This window comes from Ciconia boyciana, chromosome 3 (assembly GCF_034638445.1).
Source record: "Ciconia boyciana chromosome 3, ASM3463844v1, whole genome shotgun sequence".
NCBI lineage: Eukaryota > Metazoa > Chordata > Aves > Ciconiiformes > Ciconiidae > Ciconia > Ciconia boyciana.
The window spans coordinates 52907683-52925793 of NC_132936.1; the positions used below are offsets into that span (position 1 = coordinate 52907683).

The following is an 18111-nucleotide window of genomic DNA, read 5'->3' on the forward strand; positions in this document are numbered from 1 at the left end:
AAGCTGATCATTATTCATGCAGAATAATTTATTAGATCAAATTCCTGTCCTAATTAGTTTCCCTTTGTTTTTTAACAAGCTTTACTTTGTTTTTGTTTTCACGTGTTTTCTTAACAAGTCTTACTTTTTGCCACTTTCATTAGGTTGAGTAGGTAATCCTAAGAAATGACTGAAGGATGCAAGTGACGTGATGTTGCGTTGTCTAGCTTAAATGGAAGGCACCATGTGTAAGTTACTGTCTAACAATGTATTAAAATGCAACATCGTTGTATTGGTGTATGGAATTGTCTGAATTGGTCTTTAAATTGTGAGGTTCATAAGCCAGGGATACCTATGGAGAGAATTAATTAAATTTGACCTTTAAAAGAATGTTGAATTTGGAGTGGTTTGGCCTTTAAATTGCTGTATCAGTTTTTTTTCACAATAAACTAGTGTTATATGGTGTTTAGGAAAGCAGGAATTTCTCCTGCAACCAAATCTTCCCCTCCATCAAATAGTGGGAAATGTTGAGTCAGACATAAAATGGTCTGTAGTTAAGGCTAGTATGTGTGATTCCTTAATGCCTGGTTTATATGTGGATGGATGTTATGGACTGTTTCCTTTGTTGCTATAGTATCATTTTTTTCCTCTTACATATCCCATTCATTGTCCTTAATTTGTGTGATGAATAATGTTGTAGCAAAGCTCATTGTGAGCCCTTAGAGGATGGGGAAGTGATTTTTAATTAAACAAACCAAATCAAAAACTCACACAAAAAACCCCAACCGAACACACCCCCCCCTACACACACTTTCACACACTCAGAGTCATACCCATATACTCATGAGCGTCGAGACACACGTATCAAAGTAGTCTGTTGAGCAACCAGACTGCACAGATGAATGTGTCAAAGTGGTCTTGCTAGAAATCCTCTCAATGAAATGAGCAATGAGAAATTCCTGCTGTCAAATCCTCATGTCTTCTGGGTTCTTCTTGGGTCAGCAGCTGTGTGCTGAATTTGGATGTGACTTTTGTACCCTGTAGGAGGTGACAGTGGTGAGGATCTCTTCATCCTGTTCCACCTCTGAGTCATTAGGATTTACTCAGTCTTTTGTCTCCCTATCTTAGCTGTCTTACAGCTTCAATTCTGTTATTTATCTTCCTACTATTATCTCTTAATGACTTAAGTCTATAGTTTGTCCCTTGTTTTAGTGTAAATGTAGTCCTTGTTTTACTGACTTGGGTATTTTGAGGAGCTGCTATATAGTTGTACTGTGATCTTTGATCTGCTTATCTAGGTGTCATCCACACATGCCGTTGTTAAAGGACTTTCTTCTGCCATTCTTTCTGGTGTTTCCACACCCAGGCATACCCATTCATTGTCCAATCATATCAGTCTTAATGTTTCCATTACAAAATGTTTCTACATTTGTAGGGAGAGAACATTCTCCCTACATTTGTAGGGAGAAAAGGAGAGAACACCTGCCTCTGTTTCAGGCTAGCAGCTCTTAATCTTTTACTACCCCTTAAACTACCAAAATACGCTTATCAGACCTATTGTCTGAATTGTTATTAAAATTACTCACTTTTTGTTTATTAATGTAACTTCAGCTACCCATTCTTGTATGGAGCTCCAGTTTGTTTGCTAGAATCTTTTTATTCCTATCCTGTCATCCAAGAAATCTCTCTTGTCTTCCTTCTCCCCCTTTTCTTGCTTTTCTACCTTGCTGCTGCCAGAGGAAATGCAGGACTCTGCTGTCACACCAGCTTTAGCTGTTGGGGCTTATCAGCTTAATCCTTTTCTCATTCTTGCTATTGCAGGCTCCTGTCTTGTTCATACATGCAGATTTACCCATCCTCAAACCCTATTAACCTCCTCAGCACTTTGCAATTTCTCTGTGTCTTAGGCTCCTGATCCTTTTCCTCTCGTGGGCTGAGTATGCATTCCTTGCCCGGTAAACCTTCTCTTGTTTTCCTCAAAGAAACTCTCTGAAGAGCAGCCACCTTCTTCTGGACCTGGATTCCTAGAGAACTGGTGGGGTAGTTGTTACCAGGTTTGAACTGCTAAGGGCTCCTCACATTACTGCTGATTTCTTCCTTCTTTGGCACCCAGTGCTTTTACTAAATAAAGCACAAGCAAGAGAGCCTTCTGCACTCCAGTCTACAGGGTGAATTGAAAGCAAGCAGGCCTTGTTGAGTCTTTGTTTTCTATGGGCTGGCTAGGGGATGCTGACTGTTAACAGTTTTTCTTTGAAGCACTTCAGCTAAAGGAACGCTCACAATATGCTTTAGTTTTTAATTATTTCAGAATAACTGAAAACTAGATACTATTCTTTTGCTGTCCACACTCCCAATAGTTAATTACTTGTGCAGTCTGTTGGACTGAAATTTTTATTTGCAGTCTGACTTGAAAGTTCTTCCAAACTGTACTCACGGGCAGGCATACTATTAATTCATGTTTTTTGATTTTGCTTTTTGATTGCCCCTCCTGGTATCTTTTTTGAGAGAATCTTTCTAGTAACTTTTGCCTAATGCTGGTTTACACCATGTTATGCCATCAAGGTGAAGTTACATGCACCAAATTTCCTTATTTCTGGTTAGGAATCAATACATGGGAGTCTTTTATTTATTCCATAAAGATATTTGGTCTTTCCTATCCTGTTTCTTCTTGGATGCTTTGGCTGGTGTAGTTTAGAGCAGCTGCTAAGTTCCGTAATTTGTATTCCAGCTGCTGCAAGGAGAGTGTCCTGTCCTAGCAACTCTTCTTACACTGTGAGAATTCTTGGGAGAAAGTGCAGCGCTTCCCAGAGGTTTTCTCTTTATGTTAGAGTAATACCAGTAAGTACTCTTTTATCAACATAAAAGCCACTTGTGAATTTAACTGATAGGAGTAATTGTTCTTGTATGACAAGTGCAACTTCCTGAAAACACAAGCTCGGACCAGAAGGAAAGACTAGTGTATTTTAAATAGGACTATAGCTTTTTTGTTTTGTTTTTTTTTCTTTCTTTTAGTTCTTAAGTGTTTGGGAAAATAATCAGGCCAGATCTGACAGCCTGAGAGAAGTGAGGCTGCTGCAGCCTTGTGTCCCTGGTCTAACCAGTAGTGAGGCTCAAAAAGTATTTCTGGTAGGCACACGCACACAGAGTGCACACGTACACCACATATATGTATGTATACATGGGTAGCCGCACAGATGAACTGACAGACACTCACATAACAACACTCACACTGTTTATCCTCTTAATTTCCCCCACTTGCTCCTCCCCAGATCACTTAAATCGCTCCCTGGTTCCTCCCCTGAACATCCCATAATATCTCTGTGATACTGAAATCCCCCCCCCCCCCCCCCCCGTTTCTCCCAACGTGTCCCATGCCCCAAGGCGGTAATTCCTCTCATCCCAAAAGTGCCCTGGCATTGACTCATCCTGATGGGCGTCCTGGACACAGGAGCTGAGGGTCTCCTGGGAGGGACTGGACAGGGTGTCCCCTCCTCTGAGCCTGCAGCTTGGTTTCCCACCTGCCTTCGCCCCTGTGCTCCTCTGGGCATGTAGAGAGGGGCTGGTGATATCAGGACTGATGGCTCCTGCTGTGGGCCTGGGAGGAGCCGGGGCAGGGTATTATTTGGGCTCCCCCTGCTGCCATTGCCTCTCTGTGCCCCTTTGTGGGTGTGCAGATGATCTTTTATCACATAACCGAACACTGTGCAAATGGAGCTTGATGGAAGACACAGTCTGATACCTGTTAAGGTCCGTAGTGATGCCTGCAGCAGGCCTGTGATCAAGCTCAACAGAGTTGTACTACATGAGCAACAGAACTCAAAGACTTTGTTGAGGATCTTGCATGTAGTACGTGTAACAGCAATTTTCCTTGTTTTTCTTCTGAGAGAAGAAAATGCTTTTTCTGCATTTTTTTTTTCCTCTCAAGCTGTCATTTTTTTGTCAATGGAAATAGTCTTATGTCTTAAGCTGCTTAGATCATTATAAGAGCTAGAAGCTTTCTTTTTTATATTCTAGAAGACCAAAAATCCCTGTATATGTAATACGGCAGTTTTCTGTGAAGTTTGGATATGTATTATATGCACATTATTATTTTTATTAATATTAGTATTATGATTAGTCACACATTATCTAGTGACAATTACTGTTTATGATGTAATAGCATTTTTGTTAGTTTTAATATTATTTTTAGTCCTTCCCTTCCTTCCCCTTAAAACTGGAAACAGGGAATAATAGCTTGCTTATTAATTTGGAGTTAAGATCTGACTGCAAAGATGGCAAACTGTTGGTGTAATTCCTTAATTGATCTACTGGGGTTACTGTTCTGGGAATAGCATTAAAGTAAACATGGTTGTAGAAATGCTAGTAGCCAAGCTATTTGGTGCTTAGTTTGCAAGCTGATAAAATAAAACCACATTTAAAATGCTCAGACTCTTCTAAGAAATTAGAGTGCAATGTTCATGGATGGAGATTGATCCTTCAGCAGAAAGACTTAAGTGCTTTTCTTTTTTGATAACAACTGTTATACTGTTCTATGATGTGCTGTTACGCAATAGAACTGGGAGAAAAAAACTATGCTGATTATACACAAGTTCTTGCCATTGACACAACAAAAATGTCTGAGTCACTGCAGGAAAGGATGTTACAGCTTTGTGCAGTTTAAGCAAGACTATTGCAATTTCTAGGCAGAGTGGTGGATTTAGGCTTCTTTTCAAAAAACAAAGATTCTCTAGTGAATGATTAAGGAGGAAGGCATTGAAACTCCCTAAGGTCTTCCAACCCTCATCAGATATTTGAAGATGACTGGTTCCAGCAGTTTTCTTGACTAAATTTTACAGTTTCTCTTAAAAGAAGAAAAGACTTTCATACCTTAAGGAAGCAATAAACGATGTTTTAATCCGGGACTTTGGGGAGAAAATTTGTACTAGACAGTGAGTGACTGTGTCTGTTTGCTCATGGTGGGTACACAGAGTCTTTTTAATACAGCCACCCAGAAGCTTGAAGAGCTAAAGGCATTGGTGAAAAACGGGGGAGGAAATGAACCAGCAGTATGATTGGCTCAGAGTTTTGTGCTGTTTATAAATAAGAGCTTTAGACTTCTGATATTTTTCAGAATACAGCAAAATATTCCATAAAACCATTGGTTTTCTTTTTAAGATAGTGGGATCTTTATCAAGAAAAACTATTCTTTCTTTAAAAGAATCTTCAGAAAGTTGTATCTGCTAACCAAACTTCGATGTTTGGGTATTTTTGGGAGCAGGTATCATAGTTTTGGTAAAGGCTCACTAATAGGTGGATCCAAAATAAAAGAATAAGTAATGTAGTAGGAATATTATTGCAACAGAATAATGTGTTTCTTGAGTTAAACAACAAATTTATTCCATATATCATTGTTTATATATGCTTTTTATTTTCTACATATGATATGCTTTACTACTGCCTTATTTTTTGACTAGATATTACCTATATAAAACTGAAAGAAAATATTTAAGTTTGTTTTTTTAGAAGTGTACTCAGTATTTTGAGAACTGATTGGATGTCTTAAATGTAACAAAATAATCTTTGCAGGGTAATATAGTGTGATAAAGGAGACCACCTATAATGCTAAAGAGTACCTATATATGTGACAAATATTGCAGAAAAAAATTTGTGCCCTATCTTAAGTAAATAGAATTTTAGCTCAAAAGAAATATTGTAGTTTTAAAATTATAAACTAGTGCTCAAGTAGCTGAATTACTTGCCCATTTATTTGTATTTTAAAATGAAATTGCTGTATTTTGCTGTGGAAGTACCTGGTGCTGAGTGTGAAATAGGGAAGTTGTGTGAAAATGGCTATGAAAAACAGTTTAAATTGTTGTGTTTTTTTTTTTATAAACTCAGTAAAATTTAAATTCTCAGCTGTAGAATATGAACTTAAAATAAATATGGTGCTCCTTTAAAACAGTTTTGAGGAAGTGTTTGCTTTTATGTTTGACTCAGTAGTTTTTCCTAAGAAAAAAAAACATTTTAACGGTTGGGAGAGGGGGCCTGTGATTCAACAGGAAGCTTTTTGTTAAAAAAATTTTTTTGTACTTTACTAACTGTAAATATAATCTAAATTATAACTGTTATCAGTGGTAAGTATTTGCAGTATCTAAAGACTCTAGTCAAAATCCTGTTGGTATTATGAATAAATAAAAATATGTATAACCTCTTGCTTTTGATTTTTCGCAAACTGGGTATTAGACTAGGTGGGACAGATGTGAACTCCAGATCTGCTAAGTAGTACTTCAACGAGCTGTAGTTCATATGTCCTGTGTCTGTCAGACTGATTTATCTCAGTTGCATATGTGAAATATTACATATGCAGCAAGTCACATTCATGAGGGTTTCAGCTGTATGTCTAAGACAAAATTACTTTGTGCAAAGCAGCAATTTGCTCAGGTTTTCTAGATGTATAGCAACCTGGGCATTTGGATTGCTGGAAATCAGATAGATAAGATAACTGGCTGAGTACCTGGGCACTAAATTAATGATAAATAGTTTGTTGTCCCAGTAAATGATATTGGCAGACTTGAAAATTTTGGATGGAGATGAGGTAGAAGAACAAGGTCAAGAGTTAGTGGCTGATTCACTTGGTTGCAAGGGTTACGGAGTGCACAAGCTGAGTCATGTGTGTGTGTAACTGATACAAAGGGCACATGCTGACATAGAGAAATAGAGAATTACCCTGTCATATATGCTTTTTCTTGTATTTGCTTTTATCAAGCTTTCCATGCAAACGATTCCCTCTTCCTATTAATCCGCTGAAAGGGACAACGCTTTAATCCATTTGTTTGCTGTGCAAAAACTTATGGTACCCCTGTTATTTTACTAAGTTTTCAGTATTTGAAGGGAAGAGCGTGGGAGATATGGGTGAAAGAAAATGTTACGCATGTAAAATCCCTTTTTTCCTCAGCCTGTGAAAACAACATTTAATTCTTAGTGTCACTTAAAAATAGTCCAGTTTTGGACTTGTGTTTCTATTTGGCAGAGTATGAGAGTATGTGATGAGACTGATACATTTATATGTAAATATTGAAGAAAAAAACACCAACATTCTTTATGGAAGAAAGGCGTACTGAAATTCTTATGGCACCTCACTTTACCTTAAGACTGCTTCTTTTAAAGTAATATGTAGCTTTCCATATAACTTATACCACAAAATAATGTTACAATTGCGAAGACAGAATTTTGCTGTATAGTTCAATGTTTGTACTTGTAATACTAAATGCAGGCACATGCCTCTGAACACTTGTCTGTTCTTTTGCATTGAAATGTCCTGTTTCAAAATAGACACTTTTGTTTCTGTATAAATGCAGATTCTTCCCCTCTGAAGCAGATGCTAGTTCAACAATCAGATCTTACCTTGAAAAATATTTACCTCTTACAGCATCTAAATGATTTGTTCTAAAATCACTTGTTCTTCTGTTTTATTTGCTCTGTGTAATAGTATTTTGGGTTTGGTTAGTGTACTTTTTTTCTTTATGGTAAATAGTCTGTCCCTTGCTGAAAATGGGGACTTGTAGTTTGCCTGTAAAGCCCTAAATGTGATGCTCTTAATGACTATTCTGGCATGGATAGTGGGGAATGGTGGTTTGTAATACCAGGAGATCTTTTAGGTAATGGTTTGAGCTCTGAAGATACGGATTTAAGACCTAAATTAAGTTTGATTATTCTGCAGGGACCTACAGAACATAAAGGGAACATATGCTGATGTAATCAGAGAATACATGCTGTTATAATATGTCCTGAGGATGCTTATGAAGTTACTGAGATGTGATGGGGTCTCAGCCGATTGTCATGGATTGAGAAGGATCTTTGCATGTGAAAAGTTAGGGTTAGTTTGTTAGCTACTTGATGGCAAACTATACTCCTGAACTTCAAATAGTGTACCAAACTTACTTGTGAAGTAAGATTTCTTTATCTTGTCTGTTTTTATCTTCATCATGGTCTCACAAGGACTTCTGATGTTGTAGAAGTGGAATGTATGCTTGTGCCATTTAAAAGGCAACCTTGATTTGCAGGTCTTGCCCCAATGCAAGTGAGGTAGGGGAAAGGAAGAAGACTAGTAGCTCCATTAAGAATTTAGGAATTTGGGTCTTGGTTTAATCTATGCTATAGCTCTAAAACACAAGACCATTGCATGACATGTTTGGTTGCAGATATGTTTGGAGTATGTGTGTAACTTGGTTGTGAGAGCAGTTAGGATTAAATCTTTCTGGCAAATCAGACTTTCATCTTTCAAGTTAATAGCTAATACTTTATGCTGAACATTACTGATCCTAAATCAAACCAGAACATGATCCTTGGTGTTCAACTGTTGGGTGTTTGAAAAAAATTAATAAAGAAAACAGTGCTAATTTAGGGGGGGGGAGGAGGGAAGGAAAGATAAAAACGTGCCTGGAAATCAGATCTGGAATTCAATTTTTTTTTTAGGCCATTAGTTAAAAATGTGATTACATTGTGCTTTGAAAACTGTCTCAGACAGTCAGCAGAAAACATTATTGTATAACTTCTAAAAGGAAAAACAAGTGATTACAGCCATTTCTTATCGATTTTTTTTTTCCTTGTTTATTCTTCCTACCCACAGCATTTTCAGACTTTATTAAGTGTCAAAGGTCAAGCTCAGTTTGCCATGAAATCCAAATGCATGTGTTTTTCTGTTAATGATTGACTTCAGCCTTCCTTTAAAGGTTCCTGAAGGCTTAATACTTATAATCTCTACCAGAAATATTTTGCCTAACAGTGCACTTCTTACTTTTGAGCTTTTGTTTTAGCTTTTACTAACTTAAACATTTGTTTATTTTCCTCTAACTTTTTAAACTACATAGGAGATCTACAGTCTCTTTAGTAGTAAAAGTTGTTTGCCTATAAGAACGTCTTTTTCTTTAACTGTTTCAGGTTCCTATTTTGTGCCTTATAGTTTGAAGAAAATGTCATGATCAGTTTCCCATGATACTTGCTTTGGAACCACCATTACTAACTGTTTTGTTGATTTGTTAAAGGGAGAGCCAACAAGCAAAAAAGCCCCCACAACTCTGCCTAAGCTTATGTTATTATAGCGAGTGTTAATTGGATGGTAATTAAATAATCAGCTAGTTGCAGTGATATGGGATGTTTTGTCAGTGCATTAATGCCCATTTTTCTGACTTTTCTGTTTTCTTGCTACTTAGGCTCACAAGGACTTGATCTCAGTAGAAATTCTGATCTTGTGTTGTCATTACTTATGAAGGCAGAGGGTGAAACTAGCCTAGTCCTATTTTTGTAAACAGCAACTTTGGGGATGGTCACTGTATTAAGGATATATGTGAATCTCTTCTGGCACTTGGTCATTCATCTCTGTCACACATTATGTCAGAACATTTATGGTGTATAAAGCCTTGGAAGAAATCAGTGTGTGTTCTGACTTGATATAATTTTTGTTTCTTACTCTTCTATATGAGCTTATTTTGTCTGTCACACATCATGTCAGAACATTTATGGTGTATAAAGCCTTGGAAGAAATCAGTGTGTGTTCCGAGTTGATATAATTTTTGTTTCTTACTCCTCTATATGAGCTTATTTTGGTAATTTTACAACATATTCACAAGTTTATGCTTCTTTCCACTTTGTTGCATCAAGATCAAAATGGTACATACAAACCTGAAGTAGCGTTTTGGATTCTCACAAGGCATGTATACTGAAGAGACGCTATGCATAAGCACAGGAAAGCTTACAGCTATTTGTAAAATCTGTGCAATCTATTCATTCAGAATAAACTAATTCAGACTGTCTGCTGAAAAGAGAGATTATGCTTTCATGCTTGTGATATGGAAACAGGGTGGCTGTTCAAAGATCTCTTTATTGGGATCCAGTGAGTCATATAGTTCTTGGTTTCTGACGCGTATCTTTCAGTAATAAGGTTATTCAATAAAATACTTGTTCCTCAGGAACAAGAAAAAAAGAAAGAGTGAGGAAAAAAACAGTGCCTTATATTCCTGTCAGATACTTCCACTAGTCCCTGGTTCATAAATCTTTGTGTATTGGCCATGATCTCTTTGAGTGTGTTGTGGAAATCTAATTAAATACTTTATAGAGAATTCTGATTCTTAAAGCCTGTTCAAGATAGCTTTGGTGTCCAAAAGAAGATGGTATTTCCTTGCACTAAATTCTCTTTGTCCAAAATATTTTAGAATTTTCATTTAAATTGGGATTTAATTGTTTGTTTGTTTTTTTGGTAGTATTGCTTTAAGGGAGAACCTAGCTCAGACATCTGCAAACTATACACTTGTAAGTAAGCAAACTGAAAGCTGTAGTCACGCAACCTGAGTTCAGAGTATAGGATACTTCCTGTGGCAGCATTATGTCATAAATTTATTTTTAGTCCTTAAACACATACTTTCTGTAATGGGATCAGCAGATCTCTTTTGAATAGAACAAGCAGTGCACTTTTTTGACAGTAGGAATTCTAAATGTGTCAATACATGCATTGCAACATCTGCTTTCCTTTTCTACTGACGTACTGTTCTGTGATCTGTGGATTGCTCAGTAATGGGAACAGCTATGTAGAAATTCAGTTGCTCTCCCTTTTGCGCCCATAACTAATGAAATTCCTCAGAATTCACAAGAAGCTACTGCGCAGTCTCTGAAACAATTTTCACAGGCGTGTGTAAGCAAGGCATGTAGCACAAGGCATTTGATGTCATCTTTGCTACCCAAAGATAGGTTGGATAAAAATAGGGTTGGCAATTTTCAGGAGCCTGACCTATAGAGCCTCTCTGTGGACATGAGAGGGTATTCTGATACTTGCTGGGTCTAATGGTTCTGTTGCTCTGTTGATTACCTAACATCTGTTGAACAATTCCCTCTTTTGGAAACTACCAGCTTTTCCCTGGAGAAAGAAAAATAGATAATGAATAAAAGAGGATGTATCTGGGGTGCCTTAGGCAAAGAGTAACTGTGCTTCTGGGCACAGGCAACAAGGATAAAACAATATTGATGGAAAAAGTGCATCAGTAGGAGGGAGGTACAGTAGTTCTAAGCAATGAAGCTTACATCTATAATGCTAACGATAGCTTTCATGAGATCTACTTGTAAGGATCTATTTGGCTTAGAATTCAAGGAGACCCTCAACTCCTTCCCATTTCCTCAGGAAAAAAAAGGGGGGGGGTTTAATCTTATGGCTTAGTTCTATTTTTTTTTCTTACCTGAAGGAGTTTTTACATCTTTCTAAGATTCACAAACAAGGGATTGGTGGTCAGCCTAATATTGCCAACCTAAACTTTTTTTTCTGAAGAACTGCTAATGTTTAACATGATCTTCAGAACCCATTTTTTCAAGCAGCGGGGATTTAGAACAGTATTCTTCCATAAATTATAGTGTCTTAGAATAACTTGAGTTGGAAGAGACTCTGGTTATCTGGTCTGACACTCCTCACGCAAAGCAGGGCCAAGTTAAAAATACATTGAACTTCTGAGTTAATGACGTTTCATGGCCTTGTCCAGTCAAGTTTTCAATATATCCAAGGATGGATGTTCCACAGCTTTTCTGGACCACACATTCTGGTGTTTGACTGCCTTCATGGTAAAAAATTGTTTCCTAACATCTAATTGGAATATCCTTTATTGCAGTTTCAGTTGGTTTTTGTCCTGTCACTGTGCACCACTGAAAAGAGACTATCTCCATATACTGTAATAATCACCCGTTAGATATCTGGAGGCACTAATCAGATTCCTTTTGAGCTGCTGGTTTTCTCATCTGCAGGCTGAACAAATTCAAACTTTGTAGCCTGTCCTCATACATGAGCATGTTGGTGGCTGACGGTTAGACTTGCTGAGTTCTTGTGTTATTGCTAAGTAATTAATATGGCAGATTAAATTCAGTGTACGTATGTGTCTCATGGTGAGAAATATAATCCAAATACATGCTGGGGAAAAAAAAAAGGCCTCTACATCAGTCATTACCATTAGCAGGAAAATAAGGTCATGGATAGTTTTCTAAACATCTTTAGAAACATCTGAAGCAGTTGCAATACTTTAATAAAAAAAGGGGGGGGGGGGGAAGAAGGATAATTAGGAGATAGAGAATTTAAAAAAGTTGTTAGCACAGAAACTTATTGTTTGTCCTGTATTAAATACTGTATGCAGTTCTGACTATGCTGTCTCAGAAACAGTATGATACAATTACATTCAATATAAAGGGGGAAGAGGGAGAAGTATATCTTCTGTACAAAGACAAAGTCAAAAAGATGCCGTACTTCGGAGAAGAAACTAGTATGAACAGATCTGATAAAGGCATATAAAATCATAGGTTGCAAGAGAAAGTTTAGCAGGGATGATTAGTTCGTATTTCTTACAGCAGAGGCATTAAAGTATGAGCAGGTTCAAAACAAAGGGGAGTTTATTTTTTATGTGGTGCTGGTGCCTGAGCATGTTCTGTAACTGATTACAATAAAATGCAGTGAAGCCAAAGTAATATTGATGGAACTAAATGTTCTTGAAGAATGGTTAGATGCAACTTTCTGCTTAGGAGGTTTCTAAGCTGCTTCTTGCTGGATATTGGGAGGACATAGCCAGGGAAAAAGTATTGCAGGATGCTAGCCCTCTTTCAAATATTCTTTGTCTAAGTATTTTGTGGTGGTCAGAAACAGGATACTGGGCTAAATCAGTCTTTGATGTACACTGTATTGCAATTCTTTTGTTCTTAAAAATAAATGCCATGTAAATGTGATTATGCAGGCAAGGAATTATTAATACTAGCTGGAGACGAGCAAATTATCTCCAGAAATAACTTTGAACAACCACTTCTGTTTCTTCCAAAACAGGATCTCTCAAATTCCCGAGCTACACTCATAACAAATCTTGTTATGGAAGCCAATCTTCTGCTTTGCTGAAGAGAATATCCTTATATGTAAATGGCCATAATAGAAGTGGAGGTCCTTCAAACAGCCCATAGCTGAGTTATAGAGTAGGTTGCTGTAAGGTGTAGCAGATGCTGAAAAATGTCTAAGTGTTCCAGGAGAGGATGGCAGTTCACGGAGGAGAAATCGCCAGAATATTGATAAATACACTGAAAAAAAAATTAATGTCCAAATTCGTTTAGTAGGAAAAAACAAAAAAAACTGGCTTTGGAAGTCCCTCAGCTGTTAATGGTTTGAGGCTGGGAGAGTACATACAGGCTTCCTTATTCTTGCGTAAATCATAACTAATAACTTAATGGAAGCATGAAGATTTTAATATTGTAATTATTGTCCTCCTCTTTTCTCCAAGTATTTTTATAAAATGCAAGGAAACCCCTCCTAAATATATTAAAGTTGAACTTTCGGAAGTTAACTCAGTGCCATTATTTAAGCAGTTATATTAACTCTGCATTATGATTTCATTGTAATAGGCTACTTCTGCACAAACCTTTTCAGTGTGAGACAGTGAAACATTTTTAAACATCTGCCATTCATATAACTTGTCCTATATTGTTTATTTTACACAATCATTTTAAAATAATTTATTTCTTAGAAAGCTGCTTTGTAGAGTACTTTTCACAAAACAACAAGAATTTCACACACCTTCAGTATGAGAGAAGTATTATTTCCATCTTATAAATCAAGAGATTGACTCTGAAGCAGTTTGTCTCTGATTCTGTACTTTCTGTTCGTTATGAGGTAGCGCAAGAATTTCTTATTATGCAGCATCATTATAGTTTGTACTTAAAAGTATTAGCAGTGTAGTATGGACTGAACTACTGTACTGGTTATATAATGAGATGGTAGGAGAACTGATTTTTAGGAAGGATGTCTGACAGTGAGCAGAGGTACTGGTTTAGGGGATGGCTGGCCAGTCTGTTTTGCAAGTGCTTAAACAACAGTGTAGCTATAGGTCTTTGCACATGAGAATCTGTTATATTAAACATAGAAAATTTGCTCTCACTTTCCAGTCTGTGCTTCTGTCTTAGTACGTGTAGTGCCAAACAGGTTATTCTGCAAGCTATCCAGGGAACTGTAATTTTACTGCTGTCTTGGTTTGCTGCATGAGCTACACAAACACACATCTGATTTTTTTAATGTGGGGAAACAAAATATTTTTTAGTTGATTTTGAAATGTCAATTTAAATATTATTCTCTTCACTTGCCTCATATCACTTGTCTTGAAAGACACTTGTGAGGATAAAACTGATAACATTCTTATTGTAATGCACAGAAAAAATTTGACTGTAAAGAGGAATGCTGTGGATGAGTAGCCGTTATTTAAATTTATGCATGATAAAGCATTCCAATGCCATATGGTATTAATGCTTTCTTTTCTGTTGTCTCATAAGTCCTAGTGCTTGAGTCTAAAGAATGAACTAAAACATTGAACAGCTTGGTTCATAGTTTGGTAGATAAATATATATTACACAATCTAGCTGTGACAATGGGAATGATTTTGTGAACGCTCAGATATTAGATACTATGTTTATAGCTGAAGACAAAAGACACTTTAAAATAAGGCTGATTTTTAAAAACTCATGGTAAAACAGCAGCATATTTGTGGAGTATGTGGTATAGTTTCATTGATACAGACTTTTGAACAGAGAAATAATTAAAGAAATATGAGAACATATACTCAGATTATAGCTGAAGTACACACATTTGTAGTGAACTGATAGGACAAGAACATGTAGCTGTGACTTTTCATTTTGCAATAATTTTAGTTATAATAAAGTTTGGGTTTTTTTGTAATCTATTATGTGTTTCAATGGCACAGAAACAGACTTTTCAGTATAGATGCTACCAATAGGCTCTCTGATCTGATATTTTTATCTTAAGGATAAATTCTGTTCCATCTTCTGGGGAAGCTTGGAAATTGGTTATTCTGCAATTACATATTTTGAGGAGCTAATTCTTAACTTCCAGTGCCTTAAGGAAGGTTTAAGTCCTTAAAGTAGGAATAGCTTTTCTTCTATAGGAATCAAAATTTTGTGTATGAATATGAATGCAGTTATATGTAGCAGTTAGGTGCTGTATTAGTATCTGAATTAGCAGCTCTGGAATATAGCCAGCTTGTGGCCAGGAAAGTGGCCAATAGCCTGGAAGAGAAATGTTCTAATTAATATGGAATAACTGCTCTAGAGAGCTCTCATTATTCTGGCAAGCTGCATTTGTAATTTTTCATATTACTTGTTTGGGACAGTTGTAATTTCTGTTTAAAAAATGTGGAACACAGTTCCATGTACCTTTTTTCATACTGAGTGAAAAGTGTAAGAACGCTTGAAAACTTACTTGAGCAAAGTGAAATAGAAAATTACTTGGATCTATTGAATACATTCTATAGCCATCAATTTCTTCATAGGATCAAGATATTGCAGCAAGAATTATTTGCCTTAAGGAAGTTAATGATTTACATGTGTGCTGTTCTGTTTATATCTTAATTCTTTTTGGTGCTAGCTTTCTTCACAAAAGGTGAATATAGTAATTTTTCTTGAACTATACATACATGTGAAGTTAATCTTCAAGCACATTCTTTTCATTAAATAATAAAGCTGTTCATACAAGACATGCCAACAACATCTCTAAGTTACATTTCTATAGGATTCAAGAGCCTCGTTTTAAATTAAAGTTGTAATTTAAAGGGCTCCAGTTTTCATTAAGTAGATAAGCGGTAAAGCATGGGCTCCCAGTTCTGCAGTTTGATTGCAGTGCTGTTCTGAAACGCTTCAGATAAGGCTGTTGTCCTTCCTCTTAACTGTCTGTTGTGCTGAAAATCAGTGGGAACCTTTCTTCTCTTTTAGGCTTTGCCTGTCATTGCTGTAACAAAAAGAAGAGAGAATCAAGTGATAAGAAAGGCATATTTCTTTCATTAGTACCTGGAAGCATGAAGAGACAAAATCAGCATGTCGTTAACTGAATGTAATTTGAGCGGCATGTTTTAACTTCAGGCTTTTATATTCCAATTATTTTATTGGCTATATAAGCCATTAAAAAGTACTGTCAAGTATTTTATTTCACTGAGGAGAATGCTAATTGAATCGCAGCCTGTGCTAACTTGAAATTAGGACTGATGGACTTGTATCTGTGGCTCTGAAGTAATTTAGCCTGTGACTTTATGCAAGCTACTTAAACTCTGTTTCAGTTGCCCAGTTTCTTGACCTGTTTGTCTCCGTGAATGGGGTGCATGTACCTGTTCGTGTGAGATTGGATTCTCATAACCAGTAATCTCTGGTGGCCTTGTCTAGTGCCACAGTTGCCTTTGTGTCTTCTCATACCTAGGCAGGAAGGCTGGCAGGAGGTTCAACCATTCCTTGGTACCTTCATACCACCATCTGATGACAGTGAGTCTCATAATGCCCACTTCTCAAGACTTAGCTGCCTTTCCTCTTGGCCTTGCAGATACCCCAGGTGTTACAGGTACTCTGTGATTCTTGGTGCTGCCCTGCAAGTCATGCAGAGATGCTGAGGACTGTTCATGGTGGTGGAGCTACCATTTATTTGGAGGGGTAACAGGAAGCCATGGACATTCTACTTTCTAGTGTTTGCAGTTTCCTTTGGACAGTAGAACCGCAGGGTCTATATAGCTCACTCTGGGAAAGATAAGTAAAAAATGAGGAGTCTTGTAGAAGTTGAACTTCTTAGAAGCTTTGCAACTGGCTGGTCTCCAGGCTGTATGAGAGCATTTACTCTGTCTGAGTCCTGCTTACAAATTGTAGTTGGTATAATGTTGTCTTGCAACATCAGGAGCCATCTGGGCTGTAAAATGGGACAGATCTCCATCTTTTGCCACACCCAAGGTGCATTTGAGTCTTCCTTGACTGCAAGGGAAGAGAAAGGACAGAACTTTCATAAATTTGGTCTCTGCCTTTCAATCAGTGTCACAGAGGCCTTGTTTGTCCTAGTCTTTTGTGCTCTCCCTTTATACAGCTCATGTTTCTGCTGCAGAGGTGCAAGGTTGGCAGGGCTGTCTTGTCTGGGTTAGTCATACCCAGGAAATGCAGGAAATAGCCATAAAAGCACATCACTCTTCAGATTGCACCTTGAAACTCCATTCTATTTATGACATGTTAAAAAAACCCTAATACCCCCCACCCCACCCCCCCCCGCTCCAAACAGTTAGGTCATGGTTCATTGAGATCATTGTTTGCGCTAAAATAAAGGTTTTATTTCTGTACTCTCATTTCTGTTTTTCTCTAGCCATCTGTTCCCTTTTGTCTTTCATTTACATTGTGAACTCTTTGAAGAAATGAATTTTTTTGTTTGCTTGTTTGTTTTGCTCTGTTTTCTTTAGTGCCTTGCACAATGGGGTCTTCATCAATATGTAGGGCTCACTGGTGCTTTAACAACACTACTTCTAAGTCTTGGTATTGATAGATATACTTGCAAATAATCTTCATTAGGTCTCTTGGTTATATTTTTTCCAGAAAATTTTATTTGCCCTTATCACTGAATCACAATTGTTTATCTAGCTGTGTCTTTAGGAAAGATATTCTAAACAAAATTCCAGTTACACAGATTCATCTTCTTTCATGTTCCATACAATTCAAAAAGAAGTTAAAATATTTCTTCCAATGCATCTTGCATCAGTAGCTTTTTCTACTACCTGTTTAGATCAATTTTTTTTTTCCAAATAGATGGGGACATTTACCCACCTGAATATATTTGGTGTACCTGTTGTGCTACAGCAGCTTGATTTACCTTTATGCCCTGGGAGAACTGTTGGGTGTAACATCAGTAATGCATGTTTGAAAGAATGATTAGATGATAACAGGTAAATGATGTGGTTCTGAACACCTGTATGAAGTGAAGCAGAAAGTTGACTTTTAATTTAAAATGAATCAAATTATCTTCTACCTAAGTTATTTGAAGATATTTTTGGTACACTTGGAATAAAAACCACACTTGTGGCTGAAACTTTAGTGTACTCACCTGAACTGAATCTTAAGGATCTAAAGACTCATTTATAAACAAAGTACAGTTTTAACAATGTCTGTAAAGCTGGACCAGTATCAGATGTAGTGACATTTTCCCATTATATATGGAAATGGTTGTACTAGCTCAAGTTCTTTTAGTTTAAAATTAAATCATATTTATAGTGTGTATATTACAGTATAAAAGCCTATTATTCATTTACTCATTAATAATGTTCAGTATGATCTAGATCTATGTAATTA

The 18111-nt window shown here is 36.9% G+C and overlaps 1 protein-coding gene across 1 annotated transcript in view; it reads left to right on the plus strand.

Moving 5' to 3' along the window:
* SLC16A10 (solute carrier family 16 member 10) overlaps positions 1-18111 on the plus strand; it is a 79882-nt gene that overhangs the window by 27111 nt on the left and 34660 nt on the right. The window lies entirely within an intron of this gene.